At 33.9% G+C, this 22,135-nt stretch overlaps 2 long non-coding RNA genes across 2 annotated transcripts in view; one reads left to right on the forward strand and one right to left on the reverse strand.

The window, feature by feature from the left end:
* LOC132725414 (uncharacterized) overlaps positions 1-22,135 on the forward strand; it is a 147,390-nt gene that overhangs the window by 57,239 nt on the left and 68,016 nt on the right. The gene's annotated exons all lie outside the window — the stretch shown is intronic.
* Positions 12,462-16,064, reverse strand: LOC132725412 (uncharacterized). Its single transcript, XR_009625051.1, has 3 exons — positions 15,824-16,064; positions 14,486-14,597; positions 12,462-13,426 (listed from the first exon to the last, which is right to left on the reverse strand). It is a non-coding gene; the product is annotated as an uncharacterized LOC132725412 (long non-coding RNA).

Genomic DNA, 22,135 nt, shown 5'->3' on the forward strand with positions numbered 1-22,135 from the left:
TTAGTGGGTGATTTTAAAGGGGCCCAAAATGAAAACCCAACCCAAAATAAAAAAAATAAAACCCGGCCCCCCCAGAAAAGAAAAAATAAAATACAAAATTTCCCCGAAGTGGGTTTTTGTTGGGTTTTTCATAATTTCATGTTTTTTTCCCCCGGTGCCCTTGAAAGCAAAAAACAAAAACAGTTTTTTCCCTAAAATTTTTTATCATAGAAAAAAAGGTTTTTTTTTCTTTTAAAAAAAATATTGACAGAAAATTAAACCCCATTATTTCCCCCTTTTAAAATTTAAAACCCGTTATAAATAAAATTGGGCCAAAAAAAAAACCCAAAAATGTCTAAAACCATTTTTAGTAAAATTAAATTTTACAATGGTAAAAATAAATTTTTATCTTAATTAAGACTATATGAGTAAAAAAATTAGAAGGTTTTTTTTTATTTATTTTTAAGAATTTTTAAATTTAAAAAGTTAATTTTTAAATTTAAAAATTTGGGGAAAAGGTTTTGAATGTTCCATATTTTTTGGGGAAAAAAATGTGGGGGAAGTGGCCCGAAAAACTTTTTTTCGCTAAAAGCCCCCGGGGAAAATTTTTTTGGTTTAAATTTAGTTTGGGGAAAACCCGAAAGTTTTCCCCATCCTGGGGACTGCCAATTTTAAACCCTGAGTTTTTTAATTTAAATATGCCTTAAAAAAAGAAAATTCAAAGGGCATTAATCAATATACGTGGAGAAAAATGTTGTTTGGGTTTTTGAAAAAGTTTCTTTTTTCATTATTTAAAGAAAAGTTGGGAAACGGCCGGGGGAGCTCAGTTTTGGGCTTCTGAAAGTAAAGGGGGTTTTGAGTCATGGGCAGGGCCCGTTTTTAGTTAAAGGGGTTTGGAAAATGGGGTTTTTTCGAAAAGGGAGATGTTTTAATTCCCTTTAATTAAAAATTTCATTTAAAATTTGGGAAAAGGACCAAAACCCGAAATTTCTGATTTCTGTTTTGGGTTACAAAAGCCCTTTGATTTCGTTGAAAACACTTTTACTGCACATGGGAAAAAGTTTTTTTTCTTTTTTTCTTAAAGGAAAATTCAAGCATCCCTTTTTCCCCCAAAATTTTTAAAGAAATCTTAAAATGGTTCCCCAAAGGGTTTTTCTCTGGTAGCAGCTGGTTTTTAAAGGTTTGGGTGGTACCCCCTTCTACTTTTGCCCCTGAAGTAAAACCAAAGGTTGGGCCCCCCCGAAAAGTTCATTTTAAGGTCCTTTTTAAAATTTTTAATTATGTCAAAGAAAAGTCTGGAACCCCAAGCCCAAAAAGCTTTTTTATGATTTTCCAAAAAATTTTTTTTTTTAAAAACAAAGTGGGTATTATACCCCTGAGGGAAAACAGCAAATTACAAAATAAAATACATAACAAAAATTTTTAAGGGCATTAAAAATTATAAATTAATTTTGCATTTAAATGGTTTTTTTTGAAATCTAATTTTTTTAATTGAACGAAAAAAATATTACAGCCAAAGGGTTTAAAAGAAGTTTTAAAGGTTTTTACAAAATGAAAATCAATTTTAAATAAAATTTAAAATTTTTCTTAGGGCTTTTAATTTCGAATAAATTCCCCATTTGGGTTCTTTTAAATTTAAAAATTTAAAGGGTTAAAAATTGAAAATTTTTTCTTTAAAAAACATTTTCCCTTTTTTAAAATGTTAAAAAATTCCCCAAAAAAAAAATTTTGGGGGAAAATTTTTTTTTTCCAATAAAAATTTATCTATGAGCCCCTTTTTTTTTCAAAAAAAATTGTTTGTGGGGCAAAATTTTAAAATCCAAAGAAAAATTTAATTTTTAGTTTTTAAACAAAAATTTACATTTTTTGTCATTATTAAAAAGGGAAATTTCTTCAGGGTTTTTTTGCCCCTCTCCAGTTTTTACTTTTAAAAATTTTTCCCCATGATGTTTCCGAAACCCTAAAAAAAATTTCCAATTTTTCCCAAATTAACCCTTGACCCGAAAATGGAAAATTTTAAAAAAAAAACAAAATAAAACATTAAATTCTTGCCTTTTTGATGAAAAAAACCCCTTTCCCCTTTTTAAAATTTTCCATACCAATTTGGTTTTAAAAGTTTTTCTGTTTTAATTTTTTTTTAAAAAATGCTTAAAAAAATTTTATATCCCAACGCCCGGAAAAAAAATTTAAATTTATAAATTCCAAATTTAAACCTTTAAGGGTTTTTAAAAAAACATAACAGAAATTTTGCCCAGGGGCTTTTGGGTTTTGGTTTTTTTTTAAAACCCCTACAATAAGATCAAAAACAAAATTTTTTAATATTTTTTGGGACTTAACTTAACTGAACAAATTTTTAAACCCCGTATTTTATAACAATTTAATAGTTCTTTAAAATTTTTTTAAAATGTTCCCCTTCCAAAATTCAAACCCTAGGGTAAAAAAAATTTTTGGGGTTTTTGGGCTTTTAATCCTAACCCAAATTCTTCAATTTCTTTTTAAAAGAAATGGGTTTTTTTAATAACATGAAAAATTTTAAATAACCCACCCCCATTTTTTGATTTCCCTAGTTTTTAAAAATTGGTAAAAAAAGTTTTTTCAAAAAAAATCCATTTTTAAAAGTTTAATGAATACAAAGGGGAAACTTTTCAGCTTTTTTTTCAAGTTTAAAAAAACGCCCTTTAAAGCTTGTCCCAGAGAGTTGGTTTTAAAAAAATCCCTATTAAAAAATTTCCCCCAAAAAAAAAAACAATTTTCCCCAAAAATTGTTTAAATTTTTTAAAAATATTTTTTAAATTTTATGGGCCTTTAATTTAAAAAAATTTAAAATTCCCGTCAAGTCCCCCCCCTTTTTTAAAAATTTAAAACCCCTTTTTCCCTTTGGGGAAAGGTTTAAAAACCCTTAAATTTTTACCTATCACAATATATTTTTAATAACTTAACCCTTTTTGGGAAGCCCTTCCCCTGTTTTTGACCCTTAAAAACTTTTTCATCCCGATAAAAAAATAAAAAAAATCTTTTTAAAAAACCAAAATCCCTACCTTTTTAAACCCTTTTCCAAAAAAATATTTTCTTAAATATTTAAAAAATAGAAAATAAAAGGGCGAAAGGGGGTTTGCCTTTTCCCTTTCTTCCCCCCAAATAAAAAAACCAAAAATCTTTTACTAAAATTTTTTAAATTTTTTTTACCCCTTTATCTGACATTCTCATACATGGAACCTTTAAAAAATCTTCATTTACCCCCTTTACTCCAAATTTAAAATTTAAATTTTTACCCAAAAAACATCTCTTTTCCAAAAAAGTTTAAAAACTTTAAGGGGGAAAACTACAAAAAACATACAAATTTTTTTTATTATTTAAAATGTTTATAAACCATGCCCAAAATAAAAACATTATCAAAAAGTCTCCTGTTTTTTTGGGAAAAAGCCCGGGAATTTTTAAAAATTGTTTTTTCACCCCTAATTAAACGGGTTTATTTTTTATTTTGTAAAAATTTCCCCAAAAATGCTAAGAAGGGTAATACCCCTTAAATTTTTAGGGTTTCCTTTAAAAATCCCTTTTTTTTGAATTTGGGACAATAAAAACCTTTTGGGCCAATTGAAAGGAAAAAATAACCTATACAAAAAATTTTATTAAAAAAAGAAACCTTTTAAACCCGTAAAAAATGAATTCCCAAAAAGATTCCCAAAATTTAAAAAATCATTTTTGTAAATAATCCCGGGCCCCCCCGATTTACCAGCATTTAAAATGTTTGCAAGGCATTAAAAATTCAGTAACTAGTGGGAAAGGTAAGCAATTTTAAGTTAAAAGGAACATGAACCCTTTTAATTCTTCAATTTAAGTCATTACCAAATTAAAAATATAAGAATCTTCCATCAGCTTGATACCAATCAGACCTCAGGTCATATTTACCGATTTAAATATCTTTGAAAATCATCTGTGTTGCTTACATTTATTATTTTCATGAAAACAGTGCCGTTTTAAATTTTTTCCAATATATACCCTAGCATTACAAAGCTAGCATTTTCTAATCTGTGTTTTGTTCCTACATAAATAAAATTTCTTTTTTCCTAATAGTATCTTTTATTAATTACTACCGAGCTTGTACCATTTCCAACCCTTGTTCTCACATTTGATTATTTCTCCAATATTCAGAACATCTTAATATGTTTTTTATATGCACAGGTACAAGTATCAGACTATGATTGATTTTCTTCCAGTCGATACTTCGTGCATGGAATTATATGAGTGTACTCAGGTATCCTGTATCTGGTAAAATAAAATCTTAAGATTTGGTTAATTGACTATTAAATCTGCTTTGCATTCTTGGCAAGACAGTGTCATTCTTTTTTGGTTTAAGTTTCAACTTAAACTGGGCCTAGCCTCCAGGTCACATGAAATGGTACAGCTATAAAGTACACATCTTTTGTTAAGTATTTAGGTCAAATATTCTTTTGGCGTCGCCCTTTGATGCGTTTTGCATCAATGCTTTTCTTGTTGCCTTTTTTGAATTAATTTCATTTTCTTGCGCAAATAAAACATTTTTTCCCTAAAATGAGACTTGGTTTTCCATATGCGTTTCACAGTAAGCATTTAGACCATACCAGGTTGTACAATAACTTAATTTGGTCCGTAAATCAGTCTTTTACACAAAGTCTTCTGAACTTCATTCAGAATTCATGTCTCATTATTGTGAGCAAAATTCTGAGTTTCCTTTAGCTATAAGCTGGAAAATGTTTAATTATCCCCCGCTGAAAAGGCGGTTGGGGATATAAAATTAGTCTTCGTCCGTCTGCCTGTCCTTCCTTCAGTCTCTGTCCTTCCGTCCTCATTTTAGTCCGGACCATATCTTAAAAAGTATTTGAGGTATCAACTTGAAACTTCATAGGTGGATAAATCATATTTAGGAGAAGTGCAGTGCACAACAATGATGATTCTTACCCTACATAATTTTTCAGTTATTGCCCAATTTGTTATTTTTCAAAACTCAAGTTTTGTCCAGAGCATAACTCAAAAAGCCTTTAAAGATGGATAGATCTCACTCAGGAGGTGTGCAGTGCAAAAAAGTGATAAACTCTACCCCCTTCATAGTTTTTAGTAATTGCCCTTTGTAATTTTGCATACTTTATTTTCCACCTGATTGGCAGCATAACTAAAAAATATCTTTGAGATGTCAACATGAACTTCATCGGTGGATTGATCTTATTGAGGAGGAATGTTGTGCGAAAGAATGATAACTGTACTGATTATAATTTTTAGCTCGACTATTCGCAGAATAATCGAGCTAATGCAGTCACCCATTTGTCGGCGTCGGCGTCGGCGTCGGCGTCCCTGTGGTTAAGTTTTTGTATGTAAGCTGGTATCTCCATAACTACTGAAGGGAATGGATTGAAACTTCACACACTTGTTCTCTGTGATTATCTAAGATGATTGGCACAAGTCCCATAACTCTGATTTGCTTTTTTTCATAATTATGCCCCTTTTTCGACTTAGAAATTCTTGGTTAAGTTTTTGTATGTAAGCTGGTATCTCCATAACTACTGAAGGGAATGGATTGAAACTTCACACACTTGTTCTCTGTGATCATCTAAGATGATTGGCACAAGTCCCATAGCTCTGATTTGCTTTTTTTTTATAATTATGCCCCTTTTTCGACTTAGAAATTCTTGGTTAAGTTTTTGTATGTAAGCTGGTATCTCCATAACTACTGAAGGGAATGGATTGAAACTTCACACACTTGTTCTCTGTGATTATCTAAGATGATTGGCACAATCCCATAACTCTGATTTGCTTTTTTACATAATTATGCCCTTTTTCGACTTAGAAATTCTTGGTTAAGTTTTTGTATGTAAGCTGGTATCTCCATAACTACTGAAGGGAATGGATTGAAACTTCACACACTTGTTCTCTGTGATTATCTAAGATAATTGCCACAAGTCCCATAACTCTGATTTGCTTTTTTACATAATTATGCCCTTTTTCGACTTAGAAATTCTTGGTTAAGTTTTGCATGTAAGCTGGTATCTCCATAACTACTGAAGGGAATGGATTGAAACTTCACACACTTGTTCTCTGTGATTATCTAAGATGATTGGCACAAGTCCCATAACTCTGATTTGCTTTTTAACATAATTATGCCCCTTTTTCGACTTAGAAATTCTTGGTTAAGTTTTTGCGTGTAAGCTGGTATCTCCATAACTACTGAAGGGAATGGATTGAAACTTCACACACTTGGTCTCTGTGATTATCTTAGATGATTGGTACAAGTCCCATAACTCTGATTTGCTTTTTTGCATAATTATGCCCCTTTTTCGACTCATGAAATCTTGGTTAAGTTTTTGCATGTAAGCTTGTCTCTCCATAACTACTGAAGGGAATGTATTGAAACTTGAAGAGTTTGTACCTTTTCGGACAATTTTATGTATTCATATAGGTAAGCATTATTATACTCAATGAAACACCCTTGTGACAAATTTTCGAATAGTCGAGCGTTACTGTCCTCCGACAGTTCTTGTTTAGTTATTGACATTTGTTATTTTTCATACTTTTTGTCCGGAGCATATCTCAAAAAGTGTTAGAGGTAGATCTTACTCAGGAGGTGATAACTACCCTTCATACATGTATTTTTTGAGTTATTGCCCTTTGTTATTTTTCATACTAAATTTTTCACCTGAGTGGAGCATATCTCAAAAAGTGTTAGAGGTAACACCTTGAAACTTCATAGGTGGATTTAAGACCTCATTGAGGAGGAGTGCTGCACACAAGAGTGATAACCGAGCGTGCATTATTTTTCAGTTATTGCCCTTTGTTATTTTTCATACTAAATTTTTGTCCAGAGTATAACTACAAAAGCCTTTGACATATCAACATGAAACTTCATATATAGATAGATCTCACACAGGAGGTGTTCAGTGCATAAGGGTGATAACTCTACCCTTCATAACTTTTGGGTTATTGCCCTTTTTTATTTTTCATACTAAATTTTTCACCTGAGTGGAGCATATCTCTAAAAAAGCTTTTGAAATGTCAATATGAAACTTCATAGGTGGATATATCTTATTAAGGAGGAATGTTGTGCACAAGAACGTTAACTCTACCCTTTATAATTTTTGAGTTATTGACATTTGTTATTTTTCATACTTTTTGTCCAGAGCTTATCTCAAAAGTGTAAGAGGGAATAACTTGAAACTTCATAGGTGGATAGATCTCATTGAGGAGGATTGCAGCACGCAAGAATGATAACCTACCGTGCATTGTTTTTCAGTTATTGCCCTTTGTTATTTTTCATACTTAATTTTTGTCCCAGAGTATAACTACAAAGGCCTTTGAGATATAACATGAACCATCATAGGTGGATAGATCTTACTCAGGAGGTGATAACTCTACCCTTCATATTTTTTGAGTTATTGCCCTTTGTTATTTTTCATACTAAATTTTTCACCTGAGTGGAGCATATTTCTAAAAAAGCTTGTGAAATGTCAACATAAAACTTCATAGGTGGATAAATCTTATTAAGGAGGAATGTTGTGCACAAAAATGATAACTTTACCCATTATAATTTTTGAGTTATAGCCCTCTGTTATTTTTCATACTTTTTGTCCGGAGCTTATTTCAAAAATTGTTAGAGGTTACAACTTCATAACTACAAAAGCCATTGAAATATCAACATGAAACTTCATAGGTAGATAGATCTCACTCAGGAGGTGTGCAGTGCAAAAGAGTGATGACTCTATCCTTCATAGTTTTTGAGTAATTGCCCTTTGTACTGTTTCATACTTAATTTTTCACCTGAGTGGAGCATAACTCAAAAGGTCTTTGAGATGTCAACATGAAACTTCATTGGTGGATTGATCTTATTGAGGAGGAATGTTGTGCGCAAGAATGATACCCTTTATAATTTTTGAGTTATTGCCCTTTGTTATTTTTCAAACTTTTTGTCCGGAGCTTATCTCAAACAGTGTTAGAGGTATTAACGTGAAACTTCATAGGTGGATAAATCTCATTGAGGAGGAGTGCGGCACACACCTACCATGCATTATTTTTCAGGTATTGCCCTTTGTTAATTTTCATACTTAATTTCGTCCAACCATAACTACAAAAGCCTTTGAGATATCAACATGAAACTTCATATGTGGATAGATCTCACTCAAGAGGTATGCAGTACACAAGAATGATAAATTATTCTGCTCTACTACATATGCATGGCTCTTGTAACAAGTTACATTACAATACTTAATCAAAGTGCTGAAGGCACTGCAGTTGGGACGTATGAAGGATCAAATAATAAACTCTAGCTATTTGGGTTCTTTTAAAAAGATTTTTGAAGTTTTTACTATATGCATATAGGGAAAATCAATGATCCCCTGGGGCAGGGCCAATTTTGACCCCGGGGCTTTTATTTGAATAAACTTGGTAGACACTCATTAGAAGATGTTCATGCTAAATATCTTAGCTCTAGCTCTTTGGGTTCTTTAAAAGAAGATTTTTAAGTTTTTACTATTTGCATTTAAAGAAAATTAATGACCCCCTGGGGCAGGACCAATTTTGACCCCAGGGCTTTTATTTTAACAATCTTTGTAAACACTCACTAGAAGATATTTCATGCTAAATATCTTAGCTCTAGCTCTTTTAGTTCCTTAAAAGAAGATTTTTTTAAGTTTTTACTATATGCATTTAAAGAAAATTAATGACCCCCTGGGGCAGGACCAATTTTGACCCCGGGCCTTTTATTTGAACAAACTTGGTAAACACTCATTAGATGATGTTTCATGCTTAATATCTTAGCTCTAGCTCTTTGGGTTCTTTAAAAGAAGATTTTATAAAGTTTTTACTATATGCACATAGGGAAAATCAATGACCCCTGGGGTGGGGCCAATTTTGACCCCAGGGCTTTTATTTAAAAAACTTGGTAGACACTCACTAAAGGATGTTTCAAGCCAAATATCTAAGCTCTAGCTCTTAGGGTTTTTTTAAAGATGATATTTAAAGTTTTTTTCTTTCGGTTCCCATGGCAACCAGAGTTCAGCATGGAATTAAATTCTTTGCACAATTTTTAAAGGTGACAGCCAAAGGAACATTCTTGTGAAGTTTGGATGAAATTAGCGTAGTGGTTTATGAGGAGATGTCATTTAAAGTAAAAGTTTACGGCCGGACGAAAAGGGATCACAAAAGCTTGACCTGTCACTTTGTGACAGGTGAGCTAAAAACTAAGGAATGGAGTTATGGTTCTTTGACACATTGGAAAATTCGAGTCGTTCAAGTTGATGTAGATTCAGTGATAGTTTGGAATAAGCATTTTTAACTTAAGGAATATAATTAAAACATGAAGCAAGGTAGAGTTATGTTTCTTGAACATTGCACTTCCTCTTAAAAGTCTCTATCACTTTGTGAAGTTTACATAAAATCCCTTCAATACATATCTAGTTATATTCATATTTCGGACAAGAGTGTGAAGGACAAATGTCTTCCTAAGTACAGACTATGTTTTTTTTCCTTTATCAACTAAAATCTCAAAAACACCATTAAAAACATATTTTCCTCCCATGAGCAACCTTTTTCCCCAAAAGTACAAGTCTGTATGGAATGAACACAGATATTTATCCAGAATATTACTTGAGTCCATACCGACAGATGGTTAAGACCGCAACTATATTCTCTCCCTTTCAGGAGCATAAATTATAATAACATGCTAAATCTCTGTATAGTTCTATATCAGATACCAGTATGATGAACCTTACTTTTGTACCATTTAAGTTATAGCAAAATTCAGCTTTCATTGACATACAGAAATGGGTCAGCCTTTAGTCCCCTCTTAATGAACATAGAAGGGGACTAATAACAACAATTTATTATGCCCCCATTTTGAAAAAAAGGGGGTATATTGCTTTGCACTTGTCGGTCCGTCGGTCCGTCGGTCCGTAGACCAAATGGTTTCCGAGTGATAACTAAAGAACCCTTAGGCCTAGGAACTTCAAACTTGGTATGGTGATTGGTCATGACCAGTAGATGACCCCTATTGATTTTGGGGTCAAGGGGTCAAAGGTCAAGGTCACATTGACCTTGAAAGCAAAAACGGTTTCCGATCAATAACTAAAGAACCTTAAGGCCTAGGAACTTCAATCTTGGTATGGTGATTGGTCATGACCAGTAGATGACCCCTATTGATTTTGGGGTCAAGGGGTCAAAGGTCAAGGTCACATTGACCTTGAAAGCAAAAACGGTTTCCGATCAATAACTAAAAGAACCTTAAGGCCTAGGAACTTCAAACTTGGTATGGTGATTGGTCATGACCAGTAGATGACCCCTATTGATTTTTGGGTCAAGGGGCAAAGGTCAAGGTCACATTGACCTTGAAAGCAAAAAACGGTTTCCGATCAATAACTAAAGAACCTTAAGGCCTAGGAACTTCAAACTTGGTATGGTGATTGGTCATGACCAGTAGATGACCCCTATTGATTTTGGAGTCAAGGGGTCAAAGGTCAAGGTCACATTGACCTTGAAAGCAAAAACGGTTTCCGATCAATAACTAAAGAACCTTAAGGCCTAGGAACTTCAAACTTGGTATGGTGATTGGTCATGACCAGTAGATGACCCCTATTGATTTTGGGGTCAAGGGGTCAAAGGTCAAGGTCACATTGACCTTGTGTAAGCAAAAACGGTTTCTGATCAATAACTAAAGAACCTTAAGGCCTAGGAACTTCAAACTTGGTATGGTGATTGGTCATGATCAGTAGATGACCCCTATTGATTTTGGGGTCAAGGGGTCAAAGGTCAAGGTCACATTGACCTTGTAAGCAAAAATGGTTTCTGATCAATAACTAAAGAACCTTAAGGCCTAGGAACTTCAAACTTGGTATGGTGATTGGTCATGATCAGTAGATGACCCCTATTGATTTTGGGTTCAAGGGGTCAAAGGTCAAGGTCACATTGACCTTGTAGGTAAAAACGGTTTCCGATCAATACCTTAAGAACCTTAAGGCTTAGGAACATCAAACTTGGTATGGTGATTGGTCATAATCAGTAGATGACCCCTATTGATTTTGGGGTCAAGGGGTCAAAGGTCAAGGTCACATTGACCTTGTAGGTAAAAACGGTTTCCGATCAATAACTAAAGAACCTTAAGGCCTAGGAACTTCAAACTTGGTATGGTGATTGGTCATGATCAGTAGATGACCCGTATAGATTTTGGGGTCAAGGGGTCAAAGGTCAAGGTCACATTGACCTTTTAATTAAAAACGGTTTCTGATCAATAACAAAAGAACCCTTAGGCCTAGGAACTTCAAACTTGGTATGGTGATTGGTTATGACCAATCAGATGACCCCTATTGATTTTGGCGTTAAGGGGTCAAAGGTCAAGGTCACATTGACCTTGTAGGTAAAAACGGTTTCCGATCAATAATGAAAGAACTCTTAGGCCTAGGGACCTCGAACTTGAGATGGTGATTGGTCATGATCAGTAGATGACCCCTATTGATTTTGGGGTCTAGGGGTCAAAGGTCAAGGTCACATTGACCTCTTAGGTAAAAAGGTTTCCGATCAATAACTAAAGAACCCTTAGGCCTAGGAACTTCAAACTTGGTATGGTGATTGGTCATGACTAGCAGATGACCCCTATTGATTTTGGGGTTAAGGGGTTAAAGGGCAAGGTCACATTGACCTTGTAGGTAAAAATGCTTTCCGATCAATAACTTAAGAACCCTTATGCCTAGGAACTTCAAACTTGGTATGGTGATTGGTCATGACCAGCAGATGACCTATTGATTTTGGGGTCAAGGGGTCAAAGGTCAAGGTCACATTGACCTTGTAGGTAAAAACGGTTTCTGATCAATTAACTAAAAAGGCTTAGGCCTAGGAACCTCAAACTTTGTGTGATGATTGGTCATGACCAGCAGATGACCCCTATTGAGTTTTAGGTGAAGGGGTCAAAGGTCAAGGTCACATTGACCTTTTAAGTAAAAACGGTTTCTGATCAATAACTCAAGAACGCTTAGGCCTAGGAACTTCAAACTTGGTATGGTGATTTGTCATGACCAGCAGATTACTCCTATTGATTTTGGGATCAAGGGGTTAAAGGTCAAGGTTACAATGACCTTGTAAGTAAAAACGGTTTCTGATCAATAACTAAAGAACGCTTCGGCCTAGAAACTTCAAACTTGGCATGGTGATTGGTCATGACCAGCAGATGACCCCTATTGATTTTTGGGTCAAAGGTCAAGGTCACATTGACCTTGTATGTTAAAACGGTTTCCGATCAATAATAAGAGAACCCTTAGGCCTAAGAACTTCAAACTTGGCATGGTGATTGGTCATGACCAGCAGATGACCCCTATTGATTTTGGGGTCAAGGGGTCAAAGGTCAAGGTCACATTGACCTTGTAGGTAAAAACGGTTTCTGATCAATTTACTAAAAACGCCTAGGCCTAGGAACTTCAAACTTTGTATGATGATTGGTCGTGACCAGCAGATGACCCCTATTGAGTTTTGGGTCAAGGGGTCAAAGGTCAAGGTCATGACCAGTAGATACTTTATAACCCTTATTAATTGTTTGATCACTGGGTCAGAAGTCATGCATAATAACCTTATCACATGACTAATTGGCTGCTGATAGGGGGCATACATGTTTTACAAACATATCTTGTTCTCATAGTTTCAATTCTCAGGTTTATTACTTATCATTACACCAGGCAAGCTAAGATACATGTTAAAACCACAGGCACTATATACCACATTTACCCATATATACGCTCATAATACTATATATAAAGAATAAAGGTCCCTAACGAGATAAAAAATATCATGCAAAACAAACAAGAACTGTTCGGTAAAAATACACCAGATCACTATTTTATCTTTGTGGTTGTCTCTAGGAATAATGTATCCTATCATAAACACTTTTTACTTCATCGAAATCCTACAAAATGCTCCAAAATACGAGCAAGTTTCCAAATTTCACTGAAATGTCATTGCATGTCGTTTTCGACGTCCAAGCGATGCGTGTAAACAAAGGTGAATTCTGGTCAATTTCTACAAGATCAACGAATAACTGTTAAGATTTCGACATACTTTCTTTAAGGCAACTTGTATACAGTCAAACTGCGATATCTTTACTTCACAACTGTCCGACGATAACACTAACAAGCTAAAAAATTAAAAATAATTGACAGCTCCGTTCCAGAAAGCAACCATTTCCTACATTACCGCACTGAATATAAGGTAAAGTAATGATTGGTTAAGCGGAAAATCCGAGTTTTAACATTTTCCTTCAACACAATGTTCATGACTGGCCTTTACTATTGACAGGGGATTCAATTCAGACTAGCCCTCTAAAATACTCCAACTAGTCCAAAGTGTTAATGGTGCCTATACAGTTATGATCACTACATCTGGAAACTGGAGATTCCCACTGAGTGTGATGCTTATCTTCATTCGCTTGACAGTGACACATGTCCACCTTAAAAAAAAGCAATAAAAATTATATGAAGTGCAATAATTTGCAAAAAAATGCATATCTTATTTGTCTCTTCTTACATTTATAATGCAGAGCACTAGATTTGTGTGTCTGTCATACAAAATGACTTTCAATAATACTATTTAAATATATTTGAAATACAATTTCTTTAATAAATACTCATAGTAATACTAAATTCCTTTTTTGTGATATTTTTTCTGACACATAAGTGCAGACAGTACATTGTGTACACCGGTCTTACTGACCTGTGTGAAACCTTTCTAAGCATGATGCCAAAAAAATTTTGGACTTGTGAGAGGCTGTAAATGACGCCAGATTGATCATAAGGTAACGTGTAACCAACGCTGAAAAGCATTTGACTATATCTCAATCCATTGAGAAGTGGCATCACTTTGAAATCAATTTTGATTGAAAAAATTGAGGCAAAATAGTGATTTTGGGCAATTTTGAGATGTCCCCTCGTTGCCATGGTAACAGAAAATTTAAGCCTGAGCATGTTGTTGCAAGGGCAATGGTCCAGTCAACATTTGTGCCAAGTTTGATTAGTGTTGAAGCAGTTTTTAATAGTATTATAGCAATTTGAACTTGTAACGGGAGACTTTTCAATGGAAACAGCCATTTTTCACAAAATGCTCATGAAGATAATGGGTTAAGAAATTTTGCATCTTGATTGGGAAAAATATTTAGTACCATGTACAAAGTTGTTAATCCAACAAATTGTATATCATTCAAAGCATAAAAAAAATACATAAAAAATACATAAAAAATTGACAATGGAATGTGTTTTTGAACATCATCTGTCTGGTACCATATTGGATTGAAATGGAATGAAGAAAAATTGTCAGCTTTGATAACAGAATTTTGACTTATGATTTTTTTCTAAACTTGGAAAAGAAAAAAAGCATATTTGGCATTATTTGCCACTGGGAATGGGTCTGTTAATCTGACCCGTGGTGACACTGGTAAAAATGCATGTTTTCATTGATTTTTTTTGGAAAACAGTTTGGTTTGTGAAATATACATTAAATATTATATAAGTACCTGTTGTTTGTAATAATCTTCTAGTCTTTCTTTAATCTTATACTGTACTTTTTTCTAGCTACATGTACCAGCCTTTCCAAGTGAATATTAAAGTAAATAATCTTTTATTTCCCTGAAAATATCAATTTAGAGATTCATTTTCAAAATCATCCAATACTACTCTCTTAGTGTGTGTATATACAGAGACATATAAATACATTTTATGTATTTTTAACGTCTCTGGTATATACAATGTATATATGTGTCTATACAATGTATATATATGTTTACACTATAATATGATTGTGTACAGCATGTAATGACATAATTAAAATTTGAAAAATTTATGATAATAAAATATTAATAATATTTCTTCATATTACTCCACAGTATTACCACTAAAATAGAAAATGTTCTATCATTTTATTATGATATCTATTTTTTACATGTAGATTTGTGAAAAAAATGTGAATATCAGTAGTGTCAAAAATTGTTAAATCATATAAAATGTCTAATTAACACTGATAAATTACTTCAACCATGTATTGAGAACAGGTATAGATCATTTCCAACAGTCTTGCTGTTGTGTTGACATTTTCACGACATGGTTGTGTGTCTGCCTTGTAATCAAGAGGTCTGGGGTTCAAATCCCTTTAAGTGCCTGAAGATTTTTCAGGTTAACAATTATCAAGGTGGCAGTGATTTTTTTTTTTCAACTTTCAAAACAACCTGTGGCTTTATAAATGGGAAACTATAGCTTGATTAATCAGAAAAGAGGAAAAATTTCAACCACTGAAAATGGAATTTACCCAATACATTTAAAAAAAGTGTAATTCAATTTAAAGGGGTTCCATTGAGGTATTTTGTCATGATGGGACTGAAATATTTTTTTCCATTTGATGAATGTTTAGAACACTAATCTTTGTACAAACCTTTAGATCATTTGCGCACTTCGTTTTTCCAGAATAATTATTCAAATTGTAAAAAGATGACCCAAAATGAAATGGCTAGACTTTAAATAGATATATATAAAGGTCAAAATAAAATTATTCTGAAATATTCAAGAATGTGCCCCATTCGGTAGAGACGTAACGGCCGTGACAAGACCAAAAAATTGTAGGCGTATATGCCGGTTTTCCTGTAAAGGCAGACATCTGTGTAATATCAATTTGTAAAATCTGTCGGTTTTGCAATCTAAGTATGATCGAAATGTCTTGGGTACTACGAAAGACTCGAGATCTCCAAATTACTTCGAAATTATTTACGAAAGTTTTAGTCCTCGGAAACAAATTGGCATCAATAAATAAACATAATATTATTAGTCATCAAATTCATAACATATTTTGCTTTATAACATACCTTATGAGCTTAACAGGCTGATAATTATGCTCGTGAAGTAGGTCGAAAAATATACCGGAAGTTGTCGGATTCATTTAACCTAATTATCGGCTAATTCAGAGACGAATAGATTATCTACATCTTTGGCTAATTCTATTTCAATATCCACTTTGCAATTATAAACTACAAAATTTATCCGATAAATAATGTCTTTTTCAAAAATTCTGGAATATAATACAAAAAAATGTGATGATAAGGCGGATGAGTAAGTTAACCCATTACTTCATATACACGCCTTTTAACGCCTTTTTCACCCCCCCCCTTTTTGTTGTCTCAAATGATGATAAAATGCCTTATTTAGGCCCCAAACACTTGTTTTTGTTTGAGAAATGTTGTTAAAAAAAGTGACCTCTTTTTCGGCGCGGCCCCCCAACCAAAAGATACATCAGGGGGTTGCCAGAAGGGGGATGTGCCCCCTTATGTTTGGGGGGTTTGAAGGGGGGCGGAGTCCCCCTCATCGCCAAGAAAAAATTTGGACTTGTGAGAGGCTGTAAATGACCCCAGATTGATCATAAGGTAACGTGTAACCAACGCTGAAAAGCATTTGACTCTATCTCAATCCATTGAGAAAGTGCAGCACTTTGAAATCAATTTTGATGGAAAAAATCAACGCAAAATAGTGATTTTTGGCAATTTTGAGATGTCCCCTCGTTGCCATGGTAACAGAAAATTTAAGCCTGAGCATGTTGTTGCAAGTGCAATGGTCAAGTCAACATTTGTGCCAAGTTTGATTAGTGTTGAAGCAGTTTTTATAGTATTATAGCAATTTGAACTTGTAACGGAGACTTTTCAATGAAAACAGCCATTTTTCACAAAATGCTCATGAAGTAATGGGTTAATGAAAAAAATAAAAAAATCTACAAAACAACAATTTTTCTTCAAATTTATATGACAGGCCATGTTTAAACATGAAAAAACGCGATTTAGGGTAATTTCAAGTATTTTCATCATTTTCAGTTAACCCATTACTTCATATACACGCCTTTTAACGCCTTTTTCACCCCCCCCCCCTTTTTGTTGTCTCAAATGATGATAAAATGCCTTATTTAGGCCCCAAACACTTGTTTTTGTTTGAGAAATGTTGTTAAAAAAAGTGACCTCTTTTTCGGCGCGGCCCCCCAACCAAAAGATACATCAGGGGTTGCCAGAAGGGGGATGTGCCCCCTTATGTTTGGGGGGTTTGAAAGGGGGCGGAGTCCCCCTCATCGCCAAGAAAAAATTTGGACTTGTGAGAGGCTGTAAATGACCCCAGATTGATCATAAGGTAACGTGTAACCAACGCTGAAAAGCATTTGACTCTATCTCAATCCATTGAGAAAGTGCAGCACTTTGAAATCAATTTTGATGGAAAAAATCAACGCAAAATAGTGATTTTTGGCAATTTTGAGATGTCCCCTCGTTGCCATGGTAACAGAAAATTTAAGCCTGAGCATGTTGTTGCAAGTGCAATGGTCAAGTCAACATTTGTGCCAAGTTTGATTAGTGTTGAAGCAGTTTTTATAGTATTATAGCAATTTGAACTTGTAACGGGAGACTTTTCAATGAAAACAGCCATTTTTCACAAAATGCTCATGAAGTAATGGGTTAATGAAAAAAATAAAAAAATCTACAAAACAACAATTTTTCTTCAAATTTATATGACAGGCCATGTTTAAACATGAAAAAACGCGATTTAGGGTAATTTCAAGTATTTTCATCATTTTCAGTTAACCCATTACTTCATATACACGCCTTTTAACGCCTTTTTCACCCCCCCCCCCTTTTTGTTGTCTCAAATGATGATAAAATGCCTTATTTAGGCCCCAAACACTTGTTTTTGTTTGAGAAATGTTGTTAAAAAAAGTGACCTCTTTTTCGGCGCGGCCCCCCAACCAAAAGATACATCAGGGGGTTGCCAGAAGGGGGATGTGCCCCCTTATGTTTGGGGGGTTTGAAGGGGGGCGGAGTCCCCCTCATCGCCAAGAAAAAATTTGGACTTGTGAGAGGCTGTAAATGACCCCAGATTGATCATAAGGTAACGTGTAACCAACGCTGAAAAGCATTTGACTCTATCTCAATCCATTGAGAAAGTGCAGCACTTTGAAATCAATTTTGATGGAAAAAATCAACGCAAAATAGTGATTTTTGGCAATTTTGAGATGTCCCCTCGTTGCCATGGTAACAGAAAATTTAAGCCTGAGCATGTTGTTGCAAGTGCAATGGTCAAGTCAACATTTGTGCCAAGTTTGATTAGTGTTGAAGCAGTTTTTATAGTATTATAGCAATTTGAACTTGTAACGGGAGACTTTTCAATGAAAACAGCCATTTTTCACAAAATGCTCATGAAGTAATGGGTTAAATATTGCAAGCCGTCAAGCACTATGACCCAATTAATTTACTATCCCATTCATAGAATTATGTGACCTTTCAAATTATATCCGCTACGTTTCTAATACCGTAATTCAAGCTCAATTGCACATTATTTTCAAAAAATAAATTTCTTGTCTCCACTTCTGTTCGCAATAAATCGAAGTTTTCAGAAATTCAGAGCACTATTTTTCACTCGCGGCGGTTATGCGTCGGTCATGGTCGGGTGATCACTATGAATTCAGCTTACGTTGATATGTTAGAATACAATATAGCATTTAGAGTGGCGATGAAACGTCACAGCAGTGGGCGTTCAATAATAACCCTGTATGGTTGGAAATTTCGGGTTTGTAAGTGCACTAGTTGGGACTACGTCCCAACTAAAAACCTTCTTAACAAGTTAACCTGTCAATTAAACTCAATGCTATTTGGAGATACCTTAACATTATACTTAACTGTTTTTTTTTGTATTTTTTCTTTTTTTCGCCGTGACAATCACATTGCTGCATTTCCCAGCAATTTTTTACTTGTATTACTATATTAGTCCCTTTTGTTACTATTTTTATAATAATAAAAAACAGAACTGCTTTGTATGTTCCAAAGAAAATACATTTAATATTCTTATCTCTAGTACACGATAAGTATAATTATGCAAATTTAAATGATTTACAAAACATCCGGAATATTGTACAATACTTACAAACACTTAATCTAAAAAGAAAATGACCTGTGCACAGGAATGATTTGGTAAGGTATCTGTAATGAGCGCATTTTTTTTGCATGTAGCTTCTCAATTGCTGCATTGCAGCAACATTTGTACTTGTTATACTATTATAAACAAGAAAAGCATTGATGCAAAGCATCAAAGGGCGTCCAAACAAGAAATGCAGCAAGTGAAGAGGAAGAAGAGATTAGAATATTGAATGTTTTTCCACAGGAACTTGAAATTCTATCAATATTAACAATAATATCCAAATTATACAGGTCTATCATATCTACTATTTTAATGAATTACTTCAAAAACCTTGTCTGACCCACCATTGTGTTTGCATTCCTATCAATTACCCCATAACAACTCATGTTAAAATTACAGACGAAAGTATGTCACAATATTCAGCAAATGAACATTCCACTCAAACTACCATAAATCGATTGCCTTCAAACAAAACATAGAACAGTTATCCAGCAAATAGGTTTTATAGTATACTACTGCTAGACCTGTTAACTGTTCCACAATGTCAAAATAAAAGTGACATTTAAAGTTATGAACTAAGTCTATTTAAATAGTCACTGTTAAAAAAAAGTTCAATCAGTGCCGTAAAAAAGAAAACCGGAGAGACCTATGGAAAAGACAATTTCAAAATGATAATACTATGATATAACAATTCGTAAAAATGGCCTCCCTAATATTTTTCTATAGATTTACAAGTACAAATGTTGCTGCAATGCAGCAATTGAGAAGCTCTGCGCAAAAAATGCGCTCATTACAGATACCTTTCCAAATTATTCCTACGCACAGGTCATGTTATATTCAGATTAAGTACTATATTAGATTTTTTCCGAATGATTTGTAAACCATTTTTTGCACAATTATACTTATCTTATAAAAAATGCTTTCACTGATGCCTACCTGGTAAGGAAAGTAATTCCATTGAATACAAACAAGACTTACAAGACTTGTAAATGTTATGTGACATGACTGTACTGTGTTCTGTTTGTGTCACTACTGTAGTCAGTAACATAAGATGATAAAAATATCAAAGTCTGTTTTTTTATTATTATAATTGTAACAAATATACAAATAGTAACAAAAGGGACTAATATTATATTGTATCATAGTTCGGGGACCTTTCTGTTGAAAATGTGTCCGAGTTAAATCGTATACATATACATGCACAGTGCGTTAATTGGAGTGCAGGTATTAGTTACCCACACTCCAGAGCATGCCCATTGATTGGTTCATTTTTGCTGGGATTTACTTATTGTGACGGCAGAGAAAAGTAAAGCGACAGAAATATCATTTTCAGATGCTCATTCATTGGTTCCTTTTTTCTGGGGTTTCATATTGTGACACCAGGAAACGTGTTTTTATGTTTGACTATGATACAAAAGAGAAAGAACATCAAAACACTCAGCAATCTGATTAATGCCCCCTCGTACAAATCAGATAACCTCGTGTTTCGATGCTCTTTCTATTACATAGAAGACTGTTACCTGAATTTAAGGCAGGTATGAGGAAATTCACTAACATCATGTTCGTGCGAGTCAAAGATATATAGCTATTTGACATTGGTGATATATAAAACAAACTATTGTTAATTGATTTATTGGGAGATCGATATACCTTTTTTGTTGAATTGCTTTAAAACCATTCATAAAAAACATTACACTTCATGTTCAATCTGCAGATCAAAGTTTCTGTTGTTATCAATGATGCTATCTATCTATAGCCTATGCTTAATGAGGGTCCATCCGCTCGTAAGGCCACAAAATGCAGCTAAAGAGTGCAATTAATTGTTTGAATAGACCTTTTCGAAAACAAAGCTAAACACCGTTTTCCGGTACGTTACGGATTTAGCTCTGGGGAAATACTCCCAATGAAGTACATAACATTTTTATGTGATATTTCCACATTTCTATCATTATTTTACCGTTTATGGTAGAAAAACTTGATGTGTTTAAAAATTATTAATGTTCCTTTCGCAAATTTTCCAAAAAAAAAAAAAAAAAATTATAATACAAATTTGTAAAATTAAAACTGTCCTTGTTGCATCTGCCATAATAGATAGAGATATTTTCTGCAGTAACTTATGTATTTACTTTATTTTTTGTATTGAATTATTCATACAGTGATAAGAGAATTATTTTCTTACAAGGAAATAATTGTTTAATTACACTTCAATCCTAAAAAATACCAAAAACATCCTGATCGTTTCTACATGCCCTTCAGGTGAATTCCCCAGAGCTATGTACAGAAAGTAACGGAAAACGGCATAAAGCTCGGTTTTCGAATGCGTGTTTCTGCAAAATTCTCCACTACATTATTTATTACCATAGAGCGACACGAATGACCGTTTCGTTAAACTAAAACTACTTCTATAAATAGATTTTCAGACTTTCACAATGTTAAGGTCATCATTCTATTAATAGGTACAGCCGTAACATACATAATAACAAAAACCGAAGAGCGGGATTAATTGACGGATAAGATTAATAATATCTGTCATATGTTGCGGTTGGGATCAGAATATCCGTCCCGAGGTGACCCGCCCATTGGCGGGTGACCGAGGGGCGGATATCCCGATCCCAACCGCAAACATGTCAGATATTTTTTCTTGCATATTCTACCATATTCCATTATATTTTAAATTCTTTATCTTTATTTTCAATGGAAATTTATATCATGACATCCGTAACTATTTTCTTACAACAGTGTATGAAATTGCAACTTCATTCATAACGGTAAAATGACGTCATCCTAAGCGTGCCATTGTACAGCATGCGACTCATCTGGCACCCCCCATGCCAGATGAACTTTCCGGCATGGGTAAAACTAACGGAAACGCCAGTCTGCTATGCAAGAAAATTTTTTTGAATATGTTTGCATTGCGAAATTCTGCATTTCGCTATTCATTGTACATATTACAACATTTCATTTTTCCTCATACCAATCGGAACTATCAGCTATTTGGAGAAGTTGCAATTGCCCTTTCACAAAATCTGATTTCATTCAATATAGGGCATCGCGCTTCGGCACGGACACCAATAACATGCATGGGAATAGAAATCAAAGAAACATTCATTGATAATGACCCTTATTAAAAGTAAATCATATCAGAAACATCTCTTGAGAATTCTATCATTTAAAAATAATTGATGAATTTTTGACCCATAATTATTATCACTACCTTCTGATTGATCACACTA

Source organism: Ruditapes philippinarum, unplaced genomic scaffold, assembly GCF_026571515.1.
Source record: "Ruditapes philippinarum isolate M1 unplaced genomic scaffold, ASM2657151v2 ctg663_1_1_1_1, whole genome shotgun sequence".
Taxonomy (NCBI): Eukaryota; Metazoa; Mollusca; class Bivalvia; order Venerida; family Veneridae; genus Ruditapes; species Ruditapes philippinarum.